Source organism: Chiloscyllium plagiosum, unplaced genomic scaffold (genome assembly GCF_037043375.1).
Source record: "Chiloscyllium plagiosum isolate Xiang-an unplaced genomic scaffold, Cpla_swu_hap1 HiC_scaffold_1, whole genome shotgun sequence".
Taxonomy (NCBI): Eukaryota; Metazoa; Chordata; class Chondrichthyes; order Orectolobiformes; family Hemiscylliidae; genus Chiloscyllium; species Chiloscyllium plagiosum.
Window position 1 is genome coordinate 101,455,070 of NW_028270139.1, and position 17,707 is coordinate 101,472,776.

Genomic DNA, 17,707 nt, shown 5'->3' on the forward strand with positions numbered 1-17,707 from the left:
GTAGGCTACTGCAGAAAATACGGAGATATGGCATTGAGGGTGAGTTGGAGGTTTGGATTAGGAATTGGCTGGATGGAAGAAGACAGAGGGTAGTAGTTGATGGCAAAGTTTCTTCATGGAGTGCCGTCACTAGCGGTGTTCCGCAAGGATCTGTTTTGGGACCATTGCTGTTTGTCATTTTTATAAATGACCTGGAAGAGGGGTTAGAAGGTTGGGTGAGCAAGTTTGCGGATGACACGAAAGTCGGAGGAGTTGTTGACAGTGAGGAAGCATGTGGCAGGTTACAGCAGGATATAGAGAAGCTGCAGAGCTGGGCAGAAAGGTGGCAGATGGAATTCAATGTAGCTAAGTGCGAGGTGATTCACTTTGGGAAGAATAACAAAAAGATGGGGTACTGGGCTAATGGTCGGATACTTGGTAGTGTGGATGAGCAGAGGGATCTTGGTGTCCATGTACACAGATCTCTGAAAGTTGCCACCCAGGTAAATAGTGCGGTGAGGAAGGCATATGGCGTACTGGCTTTTATTGGTAGAGGAATTGAGTTCCGGAGTCCTGAGGTCATGATGCAGTTGTATAAGACTCTGGTACGGCCGCATCTGGAATATTGTGTGCAGTTTTGGTCGCCATACTATAGGAAGGATGTGGAGGCATTGGAACGGGTGCAGAGGAGGTTTACCAGGATGTTGCCTGGTATGGAAGGAAAATCGTATGAGGAAAGACTGAGGCACTTGGGGCTGTTTTCACTAGAGAAAAGAAGGTTTAGGGGTGACTTGATTGAGGTGTACAAGATGATTAGGGGGTTAGATAGGGTCGACAGTATGAACCTTTTCCCGCGTATTGAGTCGGGTATTACAAGGGGGCATAGCTTTAAATTAAGGGGGGGTAGATATAGGACTGATGTTAGGGGTAGGTTCTTCACTCAGCGAGTCGTTAGTTCATGGAATGCCCTGCCAGTAACAGTGGTGGACTCTCCCTCTTTATGGGCATTTAAGAGGGCATTGGATAGGTATATGGAGGATAGTGGGTTAGTGTAGTTTAGGTGGGCTTGGATCGGCGCAACATCGAGGGCCCAAGGGCCTGTACTGCGCTGTATTCTTCTATGTTCTATGTTCTATAAAAGCCCCAGTGGTACAGGTTTGGGTTCTGTCCCTACCTGTATTCCACTGGTCCAGATACCAGCTCCTCCTCTCAAATATTACATGTGCCTCTCATGCCTTTGAGCCTTTAGGTGAAGCCTAGTCTGAAACTATATCGGAATTGGAGACGGCAGCAGGAGGAGATCAGAGGTGGTAAACATCAGTGGCAGCAAGCATTCAGCTTCTCCCTTGATCTGGGTTCCGACATGGAGATAAGTCTTAAAAAAGAAATATCTGACCATTTTTGGCTTTGTTTCTTTCATTTCTGCTTTTTTTTTAAATTTTAGTTTTGTAATCAAATGTGCAACCAAGATGGCCCAGAAAATGACCGATCATAAACTTTTCAGTGTATTCTATATTTGAGTACATGTGACAATAAAATCTTATTCGAATTCTATATGGTAAAGGAGGTTTCTGGGAGATTGTTTCAGCTTTTTGTACATCAAAAAGGCACTGGCCAGAAGATCATGTGTTTTTAATAACAGCGGATTGTGCCAATTCTAATATAATTATGTTACAAAGCCAAGTGCAAAGACAAGAACCATCCAGGGTTAGTCAATGTTTTCTTCTGTGAGGAATGCCAATATCCCCAAAACGATAAAGGCTAGAGAAGTATTTATATTGCTTTCATCACTTTAAAATACCAACTGAAATATCAATACACTCATTATTTATTTCCATTTTTCTTAGACTTTAAAACACTTTCAACACCAAATAAGGATACTCCTTCAAAGAAAAGTTAACTCCTCTATATTTTTTGCATTGAACCATCCATGTTTTCCTGACCGACACTCTGTTTTCCACGCATGCAGACTCCACTTACTTTAACATCTCAGATCCAAGCACAAATTCCGTATGACTTTGACATGAAACTAATTTTGTATTGAGCTAGCAGGCTAATATACTTGTTACAAGGTAAGAAACTGTAAGATCAATAAGCTTCCAAGCTGCCCAATTTAACTTGAGTATTTCAACTGTAAAACATCCTACCTGGAATGAGGGCCGTACTGATGATTATATCTATCTCTTGACACTGTCTCGCAAACAGCTTCATCTCTGCATCAATGAACTCCTTAGACATTACTTTGGCATAACCTCCTGTACCTTCTCCAGACTCTTTTATGATAACTTCCAATGGTTCCACACCCAAAAATTTAAACTGCTCAAGTGCTGCAGTTCTGTGGAAACAAATCATAATTTAAACTTAAATAAGCCAGTACCCATCCCAGGATAGATCTTAATATGGTGGGATACTGAAAGTCAGTCAGGAGCCTGATCAGCAATTCTCCTCATTTTTATTTTCAGTGGACACCATTAAAGCTCAGGAAATCTACTTTGCATCATTTAAATGTATTAATCTCCTGCATTTGTGAATTGCAGGGATGACCTAACCCTGATTTTACCTCAGGATTGGATGTCAGTGTACAGATACAAGGCAAGTTACAGGCTCACTCTCAGTTGCCAGATTCAAGCACTATTTTAATTCCCACACCCTATTGAACAATGCACAGGACAACACAGAATATAAAAGTAATTAAGAGAGGATGGTGAAAAGAACAAAAGGGAGGGTGTGCAAAGGAGCAGAAAAAAATTATGGAAAAGCTAGAGAAGTCAAATTCATATCATCAAACTGTTACAGTAGGATTTTCACTCTTACTCCTTGGATTATCAGTGAAATAATGTAAACATTGCACTATTGCACCCATGAATTCAATTGTCGAATTAGAATGAGACGACACAGATTTAAGCTAATAAAACAGTTAGGACTCGTGCCAGAAAATTCTTCTTGACATAAACAATGAAAACAGTACGTCCGCATGGAGCAGGAGAGGCAAAACAAAATCTGGAATTGTTTAAGAGACAATTGGGCAGCACATGAGAGATCTCATCTCCTTCTACATTAGGAAGGACTGAGTCTTTCCGGTTTGCAATGAGGTTTTTTATGCCAATTTACAGTATGTGGGCATAACTGACCAGGCTGGCAATTACTGCCCATTCCTAGGAGATTAAGAGTCAACCACATTGCTATGGGTATGGAGTTATATGTACAACCAGACCAGGTAAAGATGGCACCTTCTTTCCCTAAAGGACATTAGTGAACCAGATGTTTTTTTTTCTTACAGATGACAACAGATTCACAATCACCATTAGACTCTTAATTCCAGATTTTTATTGAATTTAAATTCCACTAGCTGCCATGACAGGATTTGAACCTGGATTCTCAGAACATTCCCTGGGATTCTGGATTAATAGCCTAGTGATAATATCACTGGGCCATCACCACTCCAAAATTTATGATCACCTCGTCTTCCAGAAATTCCTCCAAATGTTTCTCGAGGGATTGCAAGTAATTAATTTTCACTGACTCCATTGAATTTTCTTCCACTGATCAATCATTGTCGAGGAGCAATAACACACTGGGACATCAGAATACCATCCTTCACTGCCTCAGTGTCTGTACCTTCTTACATAGAAACATAGAAAACAGGAGCACGATTAGGCCATTCACCTCTTTAAGCCTGCTCTCCTGCTCCACAACTCAATATGATCATGGCTACTCTTCCAAATCAGTACTCTGTTCCTGCTTCCTCCCCAGACCCTTTTGATCCCTTTAGCCTTAAGAACTACATCTGACTCCTTCTTGAAAACATTCAATGTTCTAGCTTGAACAGCTTTCTGTGGCAAAGAATTCCACAGATGCACCCACTCCCTGGGTGAAGAAAATTCTCTTTATCTTAGTCTTACCCTGAATTCTTAGAATGCAACCAATGCTTAGACTCCCGTATCATCAAGAACGCCCTTCCTGCTTTAACTCTGTTTAGTCCTGTTAGAATTTTATAAGTTTCTAGGAAATCTCCCTTCATTCTTTGAAACTCCAGTGAATATAGTCCTAACTGATCCAGTCATTCTTCAGAGGAATCAGTTTGGTAAACTTGTTTGGTTGCACTTGTCCATAGGCAGAACATCCTTCCTCTGATAAATAGACCAAAACCACACGCACTGTTCCAGTTTCACCAACACCCTGTATCGTTGCACCAAACATCCCAGCTCCTGTACTTGAATCCTTTCACTATGAAAGCCAACACGTTGTTTGCCTTCTTCACCATCTGCTGCATATGCATGTTTACTTCCAGCGACTGATGTACAAGGATACCCAGGTCTCGGTCCACCTTCCCCTTTTCCAATCTATCACCATTCAGATAATAATCTGCCTTCCTGCTGCTGCTATCAAAATGGAGAACTTCGCATTTGTTCACATTATACTGCATCTGTATGGATATGCCCACTCACTTAACTTGTCCGAATCACACTGAGTTATCTTTGCATCTTCCTTACAACTCACCCTCCCATCCAGTCATCCCACCCAGTGTCAGTCATCTGCAAACTTGGAGATATTATACTCAGTTCCCTCACTTACAACATTAATACAGATTGTGAATAGCTGAGATCCAAGCACTAATCCCTGTCGTACCCCACTAGTCACTAGGTGCCAATTGGAAATTGATCCGTTTATTCCTACTTTTTGTTTTCTATCTGCCAGCCAGTTCCATGTCCATGACAGCTGAAAATGTGTTGCTGGAAAAGCGCAGCAGGTCAGGCAGCATCCAGGGAACAGGAGAATCGACGTTTCGGGCATAGGCCCTTCTTCAGGAATCCTGAAGAAGGACCTATGCCCGAAACATCGATTCTCCTGTTCCCTGGATGCTGCCTGACCTGCTGCGCTTTTCCAGCAACACATTTTCAGCTCTGATCTACAGCATCTGCAGTCCTCACTTTCTCCGTGTCCATGACAGTATACCAAGCCCAATCTCATGTGCTCTAATTTTGCACATTAATCTCTCAAGTGGGACCTCATCAAAGGTTTTCAGAAAGGACATTTCCACCCAACATTATCCAAAACAATAAATCTGTTTTGCAGGTGACTAGCCTCAGGGGACTCCTGCACTGCCGACCTAGTCTTCTTACTCTGGCTGGTCATCACCTATTCCCTCTTGCCTGTGGGATCTTACACTGCAAAGTGACCACCTCTCTGTAGGTGCTACCCAAATGACCATCCCTTAACAAATCCATGCTATTTATATCCATGCTATCCATTGCTAATTAACTTCGAATCATAGAATTTTACAGTACAGAAGGAGGCCATTTGATCCATCATGTCTGTACCAGCTCCCAGCTAATTCCATTCTCCATCCCTTTCTCTGTAGCCCTCTAAATTCATAACTTTCAAATGTATATCTCATTCTCTTTGGAAACAAACCTATGGAATCCGCCTTCACCACTCCCCAGGCAGTGCTTTCCATTTCTTGTCAACTTTCTGAAGAACAAAGTTTCTCCTCATCTCACTCCTAGCCCTCTTGGTGACAATTTTGAAACTATGACCCCTAGTTATTGGCATACCAACTAGCAGAAACAGAATATCCTCCTTTATCCTTCAAACTTGTTCATAATTTTGAACACTTCAATCTGGTCGCCTTTTAAAATTCTCTGCTCCAAGAATAAGCCCAATTCCTATAATCTTTAATTGTATCTAAAATCCTTCATTCCTGGTATCATTCTAGTAAATCTCCTTTGAACTCTCTCCAGGACTTTAACAATCTTCCTTAATTATGGCCCAGAACTGAACACAACACAGTACTCCAAAAGTGTAGCATCACTTTCTTGCTTTCATAATCTTAATAAACCGGAGGATCCTATAAGCCTTCTTAGCAACTGTATCAATTTGTCTCGCCACCTTCACGCGGAGGGCCATCTGTTCCTCTCCTCCCCTCAGAGTTGTACCATTGAGCCCATATTGTCTCTTCGTGTTTCTTCTACCAAAATGCATTACCTCACATTTCTCTGCATTGAAATTCATCTGCCTGGTGTCTGCCCATTTGGCCAACTGTCAATGTCCCTCTGAAGTCGCTCAGCATTATCCTCAAAATTAACTATTCTCCCTAGCTTAGTATCATTTCCAAATTTAGAGATTTTTCCCTCAACACACATCTCCAAATCATTAATACAAATCACAAAAAGCAAGGGTCCTAATACCAATCCCTAAAAAACATCACTTTTACACATCCCCAATCTGAGAAATGCCCATCCAAACCTACCTCTGTTTCCTATCTTTTAGCTAACGTCTAATCCTTCCTGCCAAGTACCCATCAATCCCAAGCATTTCTAATTTGCTAACCAACCTGCCATGTCGTACTATATCATGTGCTTTTTAAAAGTCTAAATATGCCAGTCCAAACCTGAATCTCTGCAAGTGCACATAATATATATATATATATATATAGATATATATATATTGCAGAATTCTTTCTAATAACTTCCCCAGCGCTGATTGGCCTGAAGTTTCCTAGTCAACGTCTATCAAAAGGGAGGAGAAAAACTGGGAACAGGATGATAATACTGAATGGTGGAGCAGGCTTGAAATGACAATGTCAGAAGAGTGTGATGTAGGAAAAGCACAGCCAATCAGGCAGCATCTGAGGAGCAGGAGAATCGACCTTTCAGGCATAAGGAAGGTTAGGACAATGGCCAAACCTTGCTCCTATTTCCTATGTTTCAATATTTGTCAAATTTGTTTGAATATTTATTGAACCATGAGTGTTTATGAGACTAGTACATTCGAAGTGGTTTGCATGGACTTGAACAAGAATTTTGATATAGTCCCTTATGAAAGACTGTCAAGAAAGTAAGAGCCCATGGTATTCAAGTGGTACACTGGATCCTAAATTGGCTGACCTGCAGGAAGCAGACATTGATGGTGGAGGGATATTTCTGTGACTGGAAGTCTGTTGACGGTGAGGTTCCACAGAGCTCTGTTGCTGTTTGTACTTTAAATTAATGATTTGGATTTAGATCTAGGGTATATGATCAAGAAATTTGCAAATGATATGAAAACTTGTAGAGTGAGAAGGATAGCTAAGGAGGATATCAATGAACTGGCCAGGTTGGACAAACAGTAACCAGTGGAATTCAACTCGAAAAGCATGAGGCAATGTATGTTTTTGGGGAGGGTTAACAAGGCAAGGGACTGCATTATATATGGTAGGTTCCTGGAAAGATCAGAGAGACAATGCGTATTTACAGATCCCAAAAGGTAGCATAGCAGGTAGATCACGTGGTAAAGAAGGCTTCTGGGATACTTGCCTTTTTTAGCTGAAGCACAGAACAGAACAGTGAGGAGGTTATGTTGGAATTGCATAAAAGACTGGTTAGGCACCAACCAGTGCATGCAGTTCTGGTGATTACATTATAGGAAAGATGTTATTGCACTGGAGAGGGTGCAGAGGGGATAACCCAGGATGCTGCCTGGTTTAGAGGGTCTAAGTGATGAGGAAAGATTGGATAGACTGTTTTTCTTCCATGGAGCAGTGAAATTTGAGCAGCAACCTGATAGAGCTGAATGAGATGATAACGGGCAGAGATAGGGTTGATATAAAGGTACTTTTTCCTACCCTGGGGTCAATAACCAGAGGAAATTGATTTAAGTTGAGAGGTAGAAAGCTAAGATGTGAGGTGAGTAGACTCTCTTTTACTCAGAGGCTGGTGGGTGTCTGGACCCTACTGCTTTTAAGAATAGTTGAGTGTTATAACACTTAAGCAACATTTGGGCATTCATTTGTGTTGCCACATCCTCCGGGGTTACAGGTTAAGAGCTAGAATATTGGATTAGCACGGTCACAATAGCATGGACACAATGGGCCAAATGGCCTCCTTCTGAACTGCAATAGATCTTTCCAATCACAATACTTTTCCCAACTTCCTTCAATTTTTTTCCTCATGTGCCTATACTACTTTGAATGGCAGCTTTGTAGCATTTGAGAGGGGAAATATTGTTTATTTCCCCACATTCCCTGTCATAATAAGTTCAACCACTTCATACATGCCAGCTTTGAATGTGGAATGTAAAATGCTTCAGAATAGGAAAGGCCACTGGCCGTAAATAAGCCAGTATTTTTTTTAAAATATACATTGTTGTCTTCTTTCCTGCCCTACAATCTACATGCTCCACAGTACATCCAGTTAGTTTTCCCTCTTGCCTGCTTCGCTGTGTGTCTTACTGACCTGAACACACAACTTCATTACCCCTCACTGAAATGAATTCTGATTTATTTCCTTTTTGTTCATGCCTTTCTCCCTAACCCTTTACCTTTCCAAATCCCAGGACTTGATCAAGTACAGCCCATGACATTATGCAAATCTAGGGAAAAAATTGCAAGGCCCCTGGCAGAGATAGCGGTATCATCGACAGCCCTGGGTGAGGTGCCAGAAGATTGAAGATTGACTAATGTGGTGTCATTATTTAAGAAAGGCTGCAAGGAAAAGCCAGGGAACTACAGCCGAATGAGTCTCAGTGGTGGGCAAGTGGATGGAGAGGCTTCTGAGAGACATGATCTGCATGCATTTGGAAAGGCAAGGACTGGTTAGCGATAGTCAGCCTGGCTTTGTGCATGGGAAATTGTGCCTCACAAATTTGACTGAGTATTTTGAAGAGTTGATCAAGAAGATAGATGAAGGCAGAGTTGCAGACATTGTCTGCATGGACTTTAGTAAGGCCTTCAACAAGGTTCCACATAGTAAACTGGTTAGTAAAGGTAGATCACATGGGATGAAGGAAGAGCTGGCCAAATGGATAAAAAAAATTTAGCATGACAAGAGGAGACAGAGGGTGCTAGTACAGGGTTATTATTCAGATTGGAGGCCCATGGCTAGTGCTGTGCCATGAGGATCGGTGCTGGGTCCACTGCTCTTCATCATTTATAGAGTCATAGAGTTGTACAGCATTGAAACAGATCCTTCGCTCCCAACCATATCTAGTCCCACCTGCCAGCACAGGGCCTATATCCCTCCAAACCCTTCCTATTCATATACCCATCCAGATGCCTTTTAAATGTTGCAATTGTACTAGCCTCCACCACTTCTCCTGGCAGTTCATTCTATACATGTACCACCCACTATGTGAAAAAGTTGCCCTTAGGTCCCTTTTATATCTTTCCCCTCTCATGCTAAACCTATGCCCTCTAGTTCTGGACTCCCCTACCCCAGGGAAAAGACTTCTATCCTATCCATTTCCCTCATGATTTTATAAACCTCTATAAAGTCACCCCTCAGCCTCCAATGCTCCAGGAAAAACAGCCCTAGCCTATTCAACCTCTCCCTATAGCGCAAATCCTCCAACCTGCCAACACCCTTGTAAATCTTTTCTGAACCCTTTCAACCCCCTGAATCAAATAGGAAGGAGACCAGAATTGTACACAATATTCCAACAGTGGCCCAACCAATGTGTTGCAACATGACCTCCCAACTCCAGTATTCGATACTCTGACCAATAAAGGAAAGAATACCAAACGCCTTCTTCACTATCCTATCCATCTGCAACTCTACTTTCAGGGAGCTATGAACCTGCACTCCAAGGTCTCTTTGCTCAGTAACATTCACGAGGACATTACCATTGAGTGTATAAGTCCTGTTAAGATTTCCTTTCCCAAAATGTAGCACCTCGCATTTATCTAAATTAAACTCCATCTGCCACTTCTCAGCCCGTTGGCCCATCTGGTCAAGATTCCGTTGTAATCTGAGGTAACCTTCTTCGCTGTCCACCACACCTCCAATTTTAGTGTCATCTGCAAACTTACTAACTATACTTCTTATGCTCACATCCAAATCATTTAAATAAAAGATGAAAAGTAGCGGACCCAGCACTCCACTGGTCACAAACCTTCATTCTGAAAAACAACCCTCCCCCCCCACCCTCTGTCATCTACCTTTGAGCCAGTTCTGTATCAAAATAGCTAGTTCTCCCTGTATTCTATGAGATTTAACCTTGCTAACCAGACTCCCATGGGGAACCTTGTCGAATGCCTGACTTAAGTCCATACAGATCACATCTACCGCTCTGCCCTCATCAATCCTCTTTGTTACTTCTTCAAAAAACTCAATCAAGTTTGTGAGACATGATTTCCCACACACAAAGCCATGTTGACTATCCCTAATCAGTCCTTGCCTTTCGAAATACATATACATCCTGTCCCTCAGGATATATAAATCATTTGGATAACAATATAGGAGGCATGGTTAGTAAGTTTGTGAATGACACCAAAATTGGTGCAATAATGGACAGCGAGGATGAATATAAAAACAAAGAACAATACAGCACAGGAACACACCCTTCAGCTCTCCCAGCCTGCACTGACACATTTTGCCCTTCCATACTAAAATTGCCTTCACTTAAAGGATCCGTATCCCTCTATTCCCTTCCTATTCATATATTCATCCAGGTGTTTCTCGAATGCTGCTGTTGTGTTTGCTTCCACCACCCCCTTTGGCAGCACGTTACAGGCACTCACCACCCTTTGTGTGAAAAACCTGCCTCTCATATCTCTTTTAAACTTCATGCCTGGCACCTTGAACCTGTGCCCCGAAGAAATTGACCCCTCCACCCTGGGAAAAAGCCTCATACTTTCCATTCTATCCATGCCATTCACAATCTTTTAACCTCTATCAGGTTGCCTCTCAACCTCCTGCATTCCAATGAAAACAAATCCAGTCTATCCAAACTTTCCTCATAGCTAAAAACCCCCCACAGTGGGCAACATCCTGGTAAACCTTCTCTATAACCTCTCCAAACCATCTACATCTTTCTGGTAGTCTGCTGACCAGAACTGTAGGGATTCTGTATGATATCTAAGAGAATAACAGGATCCTGATCAACTGGGCCAGTGGGCTGAGGAATGGCAGTTCGATTTTAATTTAGATAAATACAAGGTATTGCACTCTGGTAAGACAAACCAGGACAGGATTTAGACAGCTAATGGTAGGGCCCAGGGAGTGTTGTCAAACAGAGAAACCTAGGGGTGCAGCTGCATATTTCATTAAAAGTGGCTTCACAGGTTGACAGGGTGAGAAAGAAGATATTTTGTACCCTTGTCTTCACTGGTCAGAACACTGAGTACAGGGGTTGAGATGTCATGTTACGGCTGTGCAAGATAGTGGTAAGGTCACATTTGGAGTAGTGCATACAATTCTGGTCGCCTTGCTACAGGAAGGATGTTATTAAACTGGAAAGGATGTTAAAAAGGTTTAGAAAGATGCTACTGAGACTGGAGGGTTTGAGTTATAAGAAGAGGCTGGATAGGCTGGGACTTTTTTCCCTGCAGCGTAGGAGTTTGAGGGATGACTTTATCGAGGTTTATAAAATCATAAGGGGCATAGATAAGGTAAATAGCAACCATCTTTTCTCCAGGTGGGGGAGTCCAAAACTAGAGGACATAGGTTTCAGATGAGAGGGAAAAGACTTAAAAGGGACCTGAGGGACAACTTTTTTACACAGAGGGTGGTGCATATATGGAATGAACTGCTGGAGCAAGTGGTAGAGGCGAATACAATTACAAAATTTAAAAGACATTTGGACAGCTACATGGATAGAAATATAGGAAACCTCTTTGGCATGGATGATTTGGGCCAAAGGATCTGTTTCCATGTTGTATGACTCTAAAACATTTCTTCAGTGGGTTTGAACCTGTCATCACATTAATACAACAGAAATGGATCAATTTAGTCAGCTCTTGCCACAGCCACAAAAGGATCGTCATTTTAATTTCAGAAGAAGGAAGGTTATGGCTGAATATGCTGGATTTTACTCCCAGACTGCTATTATGCTAATTGGTCCAGGTTACAACTGGCCTCAGCATTCAGTGTGACAGAAGGAAAGCACGACTGAGCACTCCTGCTCTAGATCGCTGCCTGCTGTTCCAAGTTCATGCATGAGATCAGAGAATTTTGGATGCAACATTGATTCACAAGGATTTCATCACTTTTTCTCCAACTATTTAAATTCAGGAGGATGTTCGGAGGAAAAAAAAATCTAGTGAAAAATCTCGAGCTTTACTAGGCTACGGTACTATTTCTGGAGGGAATGGTCTGCAGCCTAAATAAGTTGCTTCAAGGCTGAAGAAAAGTGATTTTCAACCTGACCAAGAGTGGATGGGCTGAGTGCTTCCAGTTGAAGCCCAATAAGCAACAGTAAGCTTTGCATGGTCAGGAAGGAGAGATCACATCTGGAGTGGGACACGGTTCAAAATAAATTGAACCCTAAGGTCAGGTGCTGAGCACAAATGTGTAACATCACAAATAAACCATATGTTAATTGGTTGGTGATGGCTATTAATCTGAATATCTATTATAGCTTACTTTCACCAAAAGAGAAAATGCTGGAAAATCTCAGCAGGTCTGGCAGCATTTGTAAGAAGAGAAAAGAGCTGACGTTTTGAGTCTAACTGACTCTTTGACAAAGCTTTGACAGAGGATCAGTTAGACTTGAAACGTCAGCTCTTTTCTCTCCTTACAAATGCTGCCAGACCTGCTGAGATTTTCCAGCATTTTGTCTTTTGGTTTCAGATTCCAGCATCCGCAGTAATTTGCTTTTATATAGTTTACTTTCAGATTGAAGGTAAGTAGGGGAAATATTTACAGGCTAAAACTAAAAGACCAGAAAAAAATTCAAAAATCAAATTAAGGACTAGGTAATTTAAAATAGAGATACTGGGCCAGGTGTTATGTTGTACCTGCATGAGTGGGAACTTATGGACCCCATTGTGGTTCATAGTGACCACAGCTGTAGCAAGTGTTGATTGCTCAATAAACTCTGGCTCAGAGCTGAGATGGAGTCTGAATTTCAAACACTGCAATACATCAGAGAGGGGAAGAGTTACCCGGATGCTGTGTTTCAGGAGGCAGTCACATCCCTTTGATTAACTACCTTGGATTCGATTGGAGATCAGGGAGAGGTGGGTGTGACTATGAGCGAAGTAGGCAAAAGGAACCGAGGGTAGTAATAAAAGATCCTCAGCTCTTGAGCTCGTCTGACAGTTTTGAGCTTCTTGCTCCATGTGGATGAGAGTGGGGGCTAAAGGAAGGATGAGCAAACTGACCACAGCTTCATGGCACAGCTTCAAGAACAGGGAGAACAGAGAAATGCAGTTGTAATCTCAGGTAATATAGTCAGGGGAGTAGACACGGTTCTTTGTGACCAGGATTGAGAATCGTGAAGGTTGTATTGTTTGCCTGGTATGGGTTCAGGATCTCTCATCTGGGTTGCAGAGGGAACTTGGAGTGGGACAGGAAAGATCCAGTTGCTGTGGTCCATGTAAGTACCAATGATTTAGGTAAAAAGAGGAAAGAAGTTCTGCTCTAGGAATATGAGCAGTTGGGGCTAAATTAAAAAGCAGAACCAAAATGGCAAATAACTTCTGGATTACTACCAGAGCCATGAGCAAATTGGCACAGGCCAACAAGATTAAAGAGGTAAACACGTCGCTCAAAGATTAGTGTGGGAGAAACTGGTTTGAAGTTATGGGACATTGACACCAGTACTGGGGAAGGAAGGAGCTGTTCTGATGGGACGGGCTCCACCTGAATCATGCGGGGACCACAGTCCTGGTGAATTGCGTAACCAGGGCTGTGGATACGGCTTTAAACTAAATAATGAGGGCTAGTTGCAGGTATATGGAAGATTTTGGAAACAGTTAATTCAGCAGGACCCAGCAAAGGTTCATAAAGTTTCCAGCGTAAGTAATAGGCCAGACAGTGTGAAAAGGGTCAGGAATCTAACTTCAGGCACAGCAGACAGGGGTGGCACAGTGACTCGCACTGATGCCTCACAGCGCCAGGGACCTGGATTCGATTCCTGCCTCGGGCGGCTGTCTGTGTAGAGTTTGCACATTCTCCCCATGTCTGTGTGGGTTTCCCCTTGCAATCCAAAGATGTGCATTTTAGGTAAATTGCCCATAGTATTCAGGGAAATGTTGGTTAGGTGCATCAGTCTGGGGTAGATGTAGGGGAATGGGTCTAGGTGGGTTACTCTTCAGAGGGTCGGTGTGGACTTGTTGGGCAGAAGGATCTGTTTCCACACTGTAGGGATTCTATATGTTCTACGTCTATAAGGGAACAGAAGGTGGGCAGCCAACACAGGACTGAGGGTGTTGTAGTTACATGGGAACCTCAATTATCCGAACGAGATGGGCAGGCACTATTTTGTTCGGTTAATCGATTAAATGCCTTTCCTGTGCAGCTCGGAGTTTTTAAAGTCTGCTCCTCGTTCAGGACACTGCAGCAGCACACAGCGCAGGGTCCCCCGACCCCAACCCCGCCCACGGTCAACACCGCTCCCCCTCATCCCCCACCCGCCCCCGGCCAACATCCCCCCTGCCCCCCAAAACTGCCCTGGCTCCCCAAAACCTCCCCCCACAGCCCCAACCGTCCAAAACCTCCCCCCGCCCCCAACACTTCCCCCTCCCCTCCAACCATCCAATGCCTCTCCCCACCCCCTAACACCTCCCCGCCTCCCAACCGCCCAACACCTCCCCCTCACCCCAACCGTCCAACACCTCCCCCACCTCTCAATCACCCAACACCTCCCCCTCACCCCATCCGTCCAACAAGCCCCCGCCCCCCAACACCTCCCCCGCCTCTCAACCACCCAACACCTCCTCCTCACCACAACTGTCCAACACCTCTCCCCACCCCAACCCCTCCCCCGGCCCCCAACCATCCAACACCTCCCCCCGCCCCCAACACCTCCCCGCCCCAACACCTCCCCCGCCCCCCCAACCGTCCAACACCACCCCCGCCCCAACCCCTCCCCCCAACCATCCACACTTCCCCCGCCCCCAAACGTCCAACACCTTCCCCCCACCTCAACCATCCAACACCTACCCCACCACACAACACCTCCCACCACCCCAACCGTTCAACACTTCGTCCCACCCCCAACACCTCCTCCAGTCCCCCAACACCTCCCCCAGTCCCCAACACCTCCCCCAGTCCCCATCACATCCCCTGCCCCAACACCTCCTCCTGCCCCCCCCAACCGTCCAACACCTCACCCTGCCCCCAAAACCTACCCCTGCCTCCAACACTTCCCCCGCCACCAACCATCCAACGCCTCCCCGCCCCCCAACACCTCCCCCGCCTCCCAACACCTCCCCCGCCTCCCAACAGTCCAACACCTCCCCCACCCCCCAACACCTCCCCCGCTTCCAAACCGTCCAACACCTCCCCGCCCCCCAACATATCCCCCACCTCCCAACCACCCAACACCTCCCCCTCACCCCAACACCTCCCCCGCCTCCCAACTGCCCAACACCTCCCCCTCACCCCAACCATCCTACACCTCCCCCGCCCCCAACACCTCCCACGCCTCCCAACCACCCAACACCTCCCCCTCACCCCAACTGTCCAACACCTCTCCCCACCCCAACCCCTCCCCCGGCCCCCAACCATCCAACACCTCCCCCGCCCCCAACACCTCCCCACCCCAACACTTCCCCGGCCTCCCAACCATCCAAAACCTCCCCGTCCCCCAACACTTCCCCCGCCCCCCCAACCGTCCAACACCTTTCCCCGCCCCAACCCCTCCCCCAACCATCCACACTTCCCCCACCCCCAACACCTCCCCTGCCCCAACCGTTCAACACCTTCCCCCACCCCAACCATCCAACACCTCCCCCCAGCCCACAACACCTCCCGCTGCCCCAACCGTTCAACACCTCATCCCACCCCCAACACCTCCTCTAGTCCCCCAACACCTCCCCCAGTCCCCAACACCTTCCCCGCCCCAACACCTCCTCCTGCCCCCAAACCGTCCAACATCGCCCCTGCCCCCAAAACCTCCCCCAGTCCCCAACATCTCCCCCGCCCCCCGAAAACCACCCCCTCGCCCCTGGCCAACATCCTCCCCAACTGTCCAACACCTTCTCCCACCCCCCCAACCATCCAACACCTTCCACCGCGCCCCCAACCGTCCAACACCTTCCCCCACCCCCCCAACCGTCCAACACATTCCACCGCGCCCCCAACCGTCCAACACCTTCCACTGCCCCCCAACCGTCCAACACCTTCCCCCACCCCCCCAACCGTCCAACACCTTCCACTGCCCCCCAACCGTCCAACACCTTCCACTGCCCCCCAACCGTCCAACACCTTCCCTCACCCCCCCAACCGTCCAACACCTTCCCCCACCCCCCCAACCGTCCAACACATTCCACCGCGCCCCCAACCGTCCAACACCTTCCACTGCCCCCCAACCGTCCAACACCTTCCCCCACCCCCCCAACCGTCCAACACCTTCCACCGCCCCCCAACCGTCCAACACCTTCCCCCACCCCCCCAACCGTCCAACACATTCCACCGCGCCCCCAACCGTCCAACACCTTCCACTGCCCCCCAACCGTCCAACACCTTCCCCCACCACCCCAACCGTCCAACACATTCCACCGCGCCCCCAACCGTCCAACACCTTCCACTGCCCCCCAACCGTCCAACACCTTCCCCCACCCCCCCAACCGTCCAACACCTTCCACCGCCCCCCAACCGTCCAACACCTTCCCCCACCCCCCCAACCGTCCAACACCTTCCACCGCCCCCCAACCGTCCAACACCTTCCCCCACCCCCCAACCATCCAACACCTTCCACCGCCCCCCAACAATCCAACACCTTCCCCACCCCCCCAACTGTCCAACACCTTTCCCCGCCCCCCCAACTGTCCAACACCTTCCCCCGCTCTCCCAATCGTCCAACACCTTCCCCCGCCCAACATCCTGTAGCACTGCCCAACCCCCGTCCAACACGCGCACACACACAACTTTTTACTGCAACCTTTTGACAGATTCCACCTCTGCCCTGTACAGGACAATGTTGGTCAGATTATCTGGGGAAGGTGGGGGGATTTAGGGTATACGCCTGTGTAGAACTCCAGGGAAAGTGTGGGGAGTGAGAGGGCGGGAGGTCAGTATTTGGAGACAGTGCCTGTTTAATCACTGTAAACGAAAGACACGATCACCGTTGGAAACACGTCTTTGATGTAATGTTTCTATCGGGTCCTTGAGATCTCCTTCGGATAATCCGATTTTTGGATAATTGGTTACTGGATAATCGAAGTTTCTCTAGATATGCATGCAGTACATGAAACAAGGCAAATGAGCTTGTAGCACAGGTACAATGTTTTGGGCATCACAGAGACATGGCTGCAAGGAGTTTCGGGCTGGGAACTAATTATTCAAGGATACACTCTCTATCGAAAGGACAGGAAAATGAGCAGAGGTGGTGTGGATGCCTTGTTACTAAGAAGTAAAATTAAATAGTTAACAAGAAGTGAGATAGATTCAGAAGACATAGAATCTGTGAGGGTAGAGTTGAGCAACCACAAATGAAAGGGACCCTGATGGGAACTGTGTACAAGCCTAGCAGTAGTCAAAATGTGAAGAAGAAAATAAATCAGGAGATGGAAAAGGCATGTACGAAAGACACTATTAGAATAATTAATTAGAGACTTCAATATACAGGTGGACTGGGTAAATCAGGTTGGTAGCAGATCTCAAGAAAAGAAATTTTTGATTCAGGCAATACTGGACTTGGTGATGTGTAATCAGGCAGATGAAGTAACCCCAAGGAGACAGTGACCATAATATGATAGAATTCACCCTGCAGTTTGTCAAGGAGAAGCTGGAATCAGATGTAATGGTATTACGATTATTAAGTAAAGGTAACAACGAAAACATGCGAGAGCAACTGGCCAGAGATG

At 45.9% G+C, this 17,707-nt stretch overlaps 1 pseudogene; it reads right to left on the reverse strand.

Annotated features, from left to right (window-relative positions):
• Positions 1–17,707, reverse strand: part of LOC122554919 (NAD(P) transhydrogenase, mitochondrial-like) — a 242,989-nt pseudogene that overhangs the window by 181,884 nt on the left and 43,398 nt on the right.